This window comes from Rhinatrema bivittatum, chromosome 4, assembly GCF_901001135.1.
Source record: "Rhinatrema bivittatum chromosome 4, aRhiBiv1.1, whole genome shotgun sequence".
Lineage (NCBI taxonomy): Eukaryota > Metazoa > Chordata > Amphibia > Gymnophiona > Rhinatrematidae > Rhinatrema > Rhinatrema bivittatum.
Genome location: NC_042618.1, coordinates 70,660,013 through 70,669,127, shown reverse-complemented (window position 1 = coordinate 70,669,127; position 9,115 = coordinate 70,660,013).

Here is a 9,115-nt window from a genome sequence, read left to right as displayed (position 1 = left end):
AAGCCCAGCATCCTGTTTCCAACAGTGGCCAATCCAGGCCATAAGAACCTGGCAAGTACCCAAAAACTAAGTCTATTCCATGTAACCATTGCTAATGGCAGTGGCTATTCTCTAAGTGAACTTAATAGCAGGTAATGGACTTCTCCTCCAAGAACTTATCCAATCCTTTTTTAAACACAGCTATACTAACTGCACTAACCACATCCTCTGGCAACAAATTCCAGAGTTTAATTGTGCGTTGAGTAAAAAAGAACTTTCTCCGATTAGTTTTAAATGTGCCCCATGCTAACTTCATGGAGTGCCCCCTAGTCTTTCTACTATCCGAAAGAGTAAATAACCGATTCACATCTACCCGTTCTAGACCTCTCATGATTTTAAACACCTCTATCATATCCCCCCTCAGTCGTCTCTTCTCCAAGCTGAAAAGTCCTAACCTCTTTAGTCTTTCCTCATAGGGGAGTTGTTCCATTCCCCTTATCATTTTGGTAACCCTTCTCTGTACCTTCTCCATCGCAATTATATCTTTTTTGAGATGTGGCGACCAGAATTGTACACACTATTCAAGGTGCGGTCTCACCATGGAGCGATACAGAGGCATTATGACATTTTCCGTTTTATTCACCATTCCCTTTCTAATAATTCGCAACATTCTGTTTGCTTTTTTGACTGCCGCAGCACACTGAACCGACGATTTCAATGTGTTATCCACTATTTATTTATTTATTTAACAGTTTTTTATACCGACCTTCATAGTAAATAACCATATCGGATCGGTTTACAGTTTAACAAAGGGAAAACTAGAGTAATAATTCAAGTAAACGAAAGACACCTAGATCTATTGGGAGTTGAATCCTATGTTGCTTTGGCTATGGATCTGGTTACACTGCATTTGAGGCTGAGAACTCTTGCTGGAAATCAAAGTAAGTACCTTGTCACTGTGTAAAATGTACATTGCCAGTACCCTAGCTCAGAAACTGTTCTCCATTTGTGGAGTAATTTTTTTTTTAAGGGTTATTTAAGGGAGAGGATTTGAAATTCAAATGGTATCTTCATTGTATGATCTTTAAAACCCAGTGGTCTGTTATGGCAGACCACAGAGGGCTGATATATTGAAGTCTTCTCCCCCCTTCTGGAAGGCTATATGAATCCAACTGGAAGGCTTTGGGAAGCTAGGGTTAGATTTTGACTATGTGTTGGAAAATCTCAGATTGCGCTCTGTCCCTAGTGTATGACCAGCTCTGTTATTTCTACTACTATTATGGGTTGAGGCTGCTGAAAGAAGTAGGTTTGGAAGTTTCTTCTTGCACAGTAGTACTGCCTCCTGTAGGGCTGTGGCTGACTTTTCCAATTTGTAAATAGCTGCTCAGTTGTAGCTGATGACAGGGTAAGGACAGTGATCTTTAATGAGATTCACTGTTTCTTTTGCTTTCTCTCCAAAAAAGATTAACCCATGTGTATATCACACTAGCAAGCTTTTCTGTGAATACCTTCAAAGACCTGATGCGCAGAGCCATGCTAGCCTTCTTGTTCTAAAGGTTATTGCAGATTTCCTGGAAGTTTTATCATATGCATCATAAGCGGATCTAATTAGGGAGTCTGAAGAAGCAGCTGGGTCATGCCTTGAAACCTCTTCAAGGAGTTATATATAAACTGTACCACATATAGTCGAGGAACCGCTTTTCTGGAAATTAGAGCTCATTGGCAAAATCTCTGCCAGCGTCTCATTGGCAAAATCTCTTTGCCAGCGTCTAGTATCTTGGCATCTCTTTTCCTAGAGGGGTACTGGAATGTATCTTGGAATGCTTTCCTTTTTTAAAAAGCTTATTTCACTACTACAGAGGGAGCTGTATCTTTTGATGATCAGGACAAAGCTGAACTTTGTATTTGGGAGATCTAATTTCCTTGCTACTGGTGATGTAGAAAAGAGTGCGTTACATCCTTGTATTTTGCTCAGATGGTATGTTTGTAAATATTTAATAGTTTTAAGTTTTTTAAATTATTTTTTTTACCTTATATATATATATTAGATGTTTAATAAGGTTTATTTTGTTTTTGTGGTTTTACAGTATTTCTAAGCTTAAAATATTTTAAAATTATTTATTTTAATGTCTTGTTTTTCCCTGTGTTTCATTTGGTCCATGTTTTTCTTTTCCCCCCTCTGCCTCTTTCCCTTGGTTCACTTTTTCCTGTTCCTGCCCTCCCTTTTTTCCACTCCTCCTCAGCTTTTCCTTTCCTGCACCTTTTCTCCTCTCTCCATTTTTCTCCATGCCTCATCTGTGTGTATAACAATAATTAGTTTGAATGTTTCCCAATTATTTATCAGTTTATTTTATTTTTTAGTAAGGAAGAATATCCATTCTACCATCAGTGGTGCCTCCAAGGGGGCCTTTATATGTTTTTCATACAGATGGTATTTTGTTACTATTTTTAAAAACTTTTTTACCCCTTAAAATCTTTTTGGATATATTAATTTTTATTGAATTTCAGCTTTTAAGTTTGTGATTTTAAATCACTTTTATGGTCCAGTGGTCAGTCTCTCCTCCTCTTGGCTAGGAAGTATGTTTTATTTTTAAATTGCCTTTTTTTTTTTTTTTTACTTTATTTTCATTTATTTCTTTTCTACAATACCATTTAAAAATATTTGTATTTATGTTTTAATTCCTATGTTTTAGCATATAATTTTGGTATTTGTTATTTATTACAATTCTACTAGTTTGATGACAGATTTTTATCACTTCTTGACAGGGACTAAGGACAAATCATTTATGTGAATCCAGGTGGAAAGCACTGAAGAGTATAATTTTTCTCCCTCTTTTTCAGGTCAATACAGTAAAGTGCGGCTGCGGTTACCCTGCTCCTAACCCACGTTCTACTCACTTTCCGGCCGCGTTAGCCCTTCCTGCGATACACAAGCCCCTTTAACCGATTCTTACCGCCTCTTTAAATCACCGGTAACCCCTTCCACCCGCGGCATGTATATTAGATGTAAATGATCGAATTAGCTATTCCCTCCCATACAGTAACGCGCGCCCCGACTATCGCTTTTTTACCCTGCCGTTTTGCCGTGCATTTAACCTGCTAACTTACCGCCTACCCTTACCCCTGCGTTAGAGGCAGGGGTAAGGGTAGGCGGCAAACTTACCCCCAGCCCCCGCTCACCTGCCCTGGCTGCGTCAATGGGTGCTGGTCTCCGGGGCAGCCCCAATCCTCTTCCCCCCTCCTCCCGAAGCAATGAAAACGGAAAAAATCGAAAAAGCCAAAAGAAAAAAAGTAGCAACGAAGTGGACGGTTCTCCTATGCTCGGGATTGCCAGTCCTCTCTCCCCTCCTCCCGAAGCAAGGCGCGTAAAGCAGCCTTGCTTCAGGAGGGGAGAGAGGACTGGCAGTGTAAAGCAACGACTTACTTTTTTCGCAGCCCTCCTCCAGAGACGGACATTGGCGGAGACGGATCGCGGCTCCCCTGCCTCCCGGAGGCGAAGATGGATTCCTGCACGGGAGAAAGCGGCCCCTGTGCGTGCAATTGGGCTGCTCAAGGTGTGACATCACGACGTTTGGCGTCACGACATGTGACGTCACATCTTGAGCGGCCCAATTGCATGCACAGGGGCCGCTTTCGCCCATGCAGGCATCCATCTTCGCCGGGAGGCAGGGGAGCCGCAGTCTGTCTCTGCCGATGTCCGTCTCCGGAGGAGGGCTGCGAAAAAAGTAAGTCGTTGCTTTACACTGCCAGTCCTCTCTCCCCTCCTCCCGAAGCAAGGCTGCTTTACGCGCCTTGCTTCGGGAGGAGGGGAGAGAGGACCGGCAATCCCGAGCATAGGAGAACTGTCCACTTCGTTGCTACTTTTTTTTTTTTTTGGCTTTTTCGATTTACACTGCCAGTCCTCTCTCCCCTCCTCCCGAAGCAAGGCTGCTTTTCGCGCCTTGCTTCGGGAGGAGGGGAGAGAGGACTGGCAATCTTGAGCGTAGGAGAACCGTCCACTTCCTGGTACCTGTCATTTCAAATGTCATTTGAAATGAGATACCAGCGTGTCCGTGAAGCATTAGGCCAGCGCACCCGGGATACTGTATAGCGCTCTATACAGTAAAATGGGTTGCGCGGGCCTAACGCTTCACGGACGCTTCTTGGACGCGGCTTACATTTGCAAGCAATTTAAATACAGTATCAAGTGGTAGGTGAGCCGGACTGTGCGTGCGGCAACCGCGGGTGCGCCCGGCACTAATGCAGCTCTTCCTACCGCTCCTTACTGTATCGGCCAGTTTATTAGAACAGGAATGGTGCCTGCACTTCTGAGTCATGGCACTTAGCATTAAAGAGGTTTCAGGCTTTTTTGATTTTGGTGATAGTTCTTCATAAGTCAATCTGGAAGTTTAAGGAGAACTTAAGAATTCTTTCAAAGTATAGCTTCAAGATCTTCTTGCATTAGGGGATACTCTGGCACAGCCAGTGCAGTTTGGCACATCATGCAACAGGCCTAAACAGTGAACACAGCAGTTGTGTTGATCAGACAAGTAAAAGAACATCTTGTAGGAACAGCAAGGGCACCTTTTGAAGCCCAGTTTGCTATTTGCCATCATGAAGAGGGCTGAGGGGAGGGCAAAATCAATTTTAAGACAAAAACGTAACATTACTAAAAAGCTTTTAAGGTTTTTGCAAAAAAGAAAATAAAATGTTTTGTTAAGAGACGCAAAAATAAACAAATAAAAAACAACTTATGAGCGGCTTGTTTGGAGGGCTGAGAGAAACATCTTTTCGCACAAACAGAAGAAAAAAAAGAAAAGAGAATCGTGTGACAGCTGCATGGGTATACCCAAGCATACTCATAAAAACCTCTTGGGTATTCTGAGCTCTGAGAAAATGTTTTCTGTCTCAGTACTGTGAAATAGCCTCACCTATTTGGGTAGATTATTACTGACCTGCTTGTCCACATAGAATATTAGCTATCACCCACCAATCTCTCATGAAATATATGATGAAAGAAGCAATTCTTCTTAAAGCAGGTATAACTCACTTTCATCACCTCAAGTGCCATAATATTGCTATTATATGGGCAGAAGAAAACAGGGAAAAATAAGATGCAGCTGAATCATAATTCAGTACGATGAAAAAATGAAATCTGATAATTTTCTTTTCTTTATTTCTGCTACACCAGTTCAGAATATTTGGGTTCATCCTGCTCAGCTGATGGGGCAGATTGTTTTTTTCTCAACATTCTAATGATCTCACTAATCTACATAAAATAGCTGCAGAATTAACCTATTCCAAAGCTAAATCTAAAACTTGTCTTAGCAAAAAAAATAAATAAATTATTTTTTGTAAAAAGTGACCTTGAGATATTCCTTTTAATTCTTTTTCTTTTGGGGGGTTGGGAGGGTTTCTGGACTGGTGTAGCAGAAATAAAGGAAAGAAAATTATCAGATAGATTTAATTTTTCTTACTTGTCTTTCTGCTGAACCAGTACAGAATATTTGGGAAGTACCAAAGCCCAACTATTGTGGATAGGATGTTGATAAACCTGCTGAAAGGACCCATGATCTGAAAGCAAAGTTCTCCTTAGTAAAATATATGGAAAGAAGGTCAAGTGGCTGCTTTACAAATCTCAGTACGATTTACTGTACCTATTTCTGCCCATGTTGATGCTAAAACTTGTTGAATGAGCTTTGATCTGGTCTGGTACCTAATGGGTGAATTTTAAAAGCCTTACGCGTGCCAAAGTCTGGAGATATGTGGAGAAGTTGGGCCGGCACAAGCCACACAGATTTTATAAAGCACGTGCCTCCTGGTATATGCATAAAAATGTTTGCTGAAAAAGGGACGTGGGTTGGGCATTTCGGGATTTCTCATTAAATCCAGCACATAGTGTTATGATCCCCCCTGTTGCTGCGCTACAGGAGATATCTTACCTTTCCTCCGGAGGCCGCTCCGAAGCCAGGGCCTCGCCTGTGCACAATCCAGGACTTGCTCCAGGGCCTGGGAGGCCTAGCTGTTCCTGAGGCCTGCCTGTGGCTTGTTCGGCTGTTTGGACTTCCTGTCTGGCCACGCCCTTCTCCCTAGGGGCCGGCCCGCAGCTCTCTACCCCAGTTATAGGGCCAGCAAGGGGCGGTCCTGGCAAACTCCTCCCAGGGAGTTGCCTACAACCTGCAGTATAAAAGGACTCTCATTTCACTTGCTACTGGCCTTTGGATTGGGTGCTACAGTTGCCTGTAACCGCTCCTGATCCAGGTCCTCCGTGATCTGCCTTGCTTTGATGGCTCCTTGTCCTGTCTTGATGTCTGTTCCTGACCTTGTCTTGATGTGTTACCTGATGTCTGTTCCGGATCCTGTGTTTGATCCAGTTCCTGATTTTCCCAGATGATCCTGCTTCAGGCTGCCGGTGTGCAGCAATCCCTTGCTTCAGGCTGCCGGTGTGCAGCAATCCCTTGCTTCAGGCGGCCGGTGTGCAGCAAACCCTGCTATAGACTGCCTGTACTGCAGCTACCTGCCTTACCTTGTTCCTGAGTTTCCTGAATGCTAGCACCTCGTTCCTGTACCTTCAAGATGTCCTGGTGCCCTGTGGCAAGCCATGTCGTGGTCCGTGACCAGCCCCGTGGGCGGGCTGAGTAGGGTGCTTCGTGATGCAAGCCATGCACCTCGTTTCTATATCTGTGAGAAAGCCTTACCTTATTACTGAAGGCAACTTCTGTAGTGGTCTGTGACCAGCCCCGTGGGCGGGCTGTGTAGGGCGCTCCATGTTGCCAGTCTCGTACCTCGCCCTTGAGTCTCCTGTATGCCTCATACCTCGTTCCTGCCTCTGATGTCTCTGCACCAGTCCTTGCTTCTGATGTCTCTGCACTGGCCTACGCCTAGATGTCCTCCGTGTACTATGGACTCTGTCTGCCCTTGTTCTCTGTCCGGCCTGCCGCCCTTTGCCGTTACCCAGCGGCAGGTCCGAAAGGGCTTGGAACAGTCGGAGGACCGTTCATCAACCAACAGTGCGTTGCTGGTTGTCATGGGCGTGCAGGTCCGGCTGAGGGTCAGACTCCGCTCCTGAATCCCTGCTTCGGTACACGCCTGGCTCACTATGCCAGCACCAGCTCACCTCCCACGGTGTGGCTGGGGCTCCTCCCTAGCTCTCGCCGTGGCCCAAGGGCTCACACCACCTGCTTTAGAGACGGCCGTGCTCCTCGTGCCTACGATATGTACCCGAGGGCGCCCAGACCCTCGGCCTGTCAGCGGCGTGGCGGACGCACCCGTAACACATAGATACTTATGCGCACAAGCACATGCCAGGGTCTCATATTGTGTAACTTTACTTCTGCTATGGATCGTTTGTAAGTCAGAAAACAAAAAATACTGGAGAGATCTAAGATGCCGACAGCTACGAATGCTGGTAAGAGCCGTGTCTGGGTCCTGAACAAGGTGCCGCACTCTGGCAGAAAACGCCGAGCCAGAGAGCGTGCTACTTTACCTGCATCGGATTCAGCAAGAATATTGGGCCCGATGGACTACCATGTGCTGAGGAGAACATTGTACCTGGAAGTAAGTTGGCTGGAGGAAAGCCAGGAGGCGGAGGAACCCGACTCCCTCCCTGAACTGATGACATCACTGTCCTTGGAGCAACGGTCTGCTCCAGCGAACCCCATGGTGGATAGATCAGCGATGGAGGCATTATCTTTGCTGGAAGAGAGGGAACATGATCCTTCTCGGTCAGCAGAGGTTAATGCAGCCCTGACTCTGTTAGGAGAAGACACGCGGGACGCTGAAGCACGAGCAGGTTTGCCCTGTCAACGGCAGCTAGAGGTAGAGACTAAGTTTTCATTGCCAGAGCTTGTAAGACCCAATATTATAACTCTTGAATCTATTTGGGACGCTATACAAACTTTGAATAAAATTATCTCTGACCAATCTGAGTCCTTTCTGTTTGGCTGTGAATGCTTTTGAAAAACGGATGGACACTATTGAGAAAAATGTTTCTTCAAATAAAAATGTTTTGGAGAAAGTTAATGCAGAAGTCTCAAGTATGTCTGCAACACACCATTTATTGGTTAAAGAAAATCAGTTACTTCATAACAGGACTGAGCAATTGGAGAATAAGGCCAGGGGGAAAAACCTTTGGGTTATAAATTTTCCCAAGGTCCCAATTGTGCCTGCAAAGGACATGTGGAAAAGGTATCTTATGGAAGTTTTAAAACTACCAGAGCAGACATTACCTTTGGCTTTTAGAATTTATTACTTACCACCATTTAAGAAGACAACTTCAGATCAAGAAGGATTTAATGTTATAACACCGTTGGATATTCAACTTGATGTTTCAAAGCTTCTGGAGTCAACTCAAAGTGACGTAAAAACACCGTCTACTTTAATTGTATCGTTCTTACTAGAATCAGACCGAGATTGGGTCATGCGATCCTTTTTTCGCCACAGAGGAGATCTTTTTTTAGATTTGAAAGTTAATATCTTTCCTGACATAGCTAAAATTACCCAAAAGAAACGGAGGCAATTTTTGTTAAGGCCTAGAGCCTTGGAAATAGGGGCATTTTTATTTTAAAATACCCCTGCAAGTGTATACTTAAGTATAATAAAGTATCCTATATTTTCTTCATGCCTAATCAATTAGCACCATTTCTTGCAGATAAGAATATACCTGGGCAAAATTAGTTTCCCCAATTGCCTTAGAAGGGAATGAATAACCTGTTTCTGAAAAACCGTTGAAAAATAAGTATGTCCCCTGTGCCTGATTGCCTACAAAGAATTTTCCTAGGGTTGAAAAACTAGATCTTTCCATTTGAGAACTTCCATTTGAGGACTTACATTGAAGAAAGGATTTCTAACTGCATTTGCCTAATATCAAATAGAAATAGTTTTATTTCTATTATTGAGTTTTCCTGTTTGCTAAAGTATTTGAAATATGTATATCCGTTTTTTCTGTTTTCCATTCAAGTGTCATCTTGAAAATATTGTAAAAAAAACCTTGAAAGTAAAAAATTAAAAAAAAAAATACTAAAGAGGTGAGCAGAGTTTTAAGAGGTAAAAACTGAGGCTAATTTGACAAATACAACAATCGCGTCCACCAAATTTGAGCCCACAAATGGAAGGAGATTCTTTAATTTTTATCATCAGGGGTTCAGCAGTCAATAAG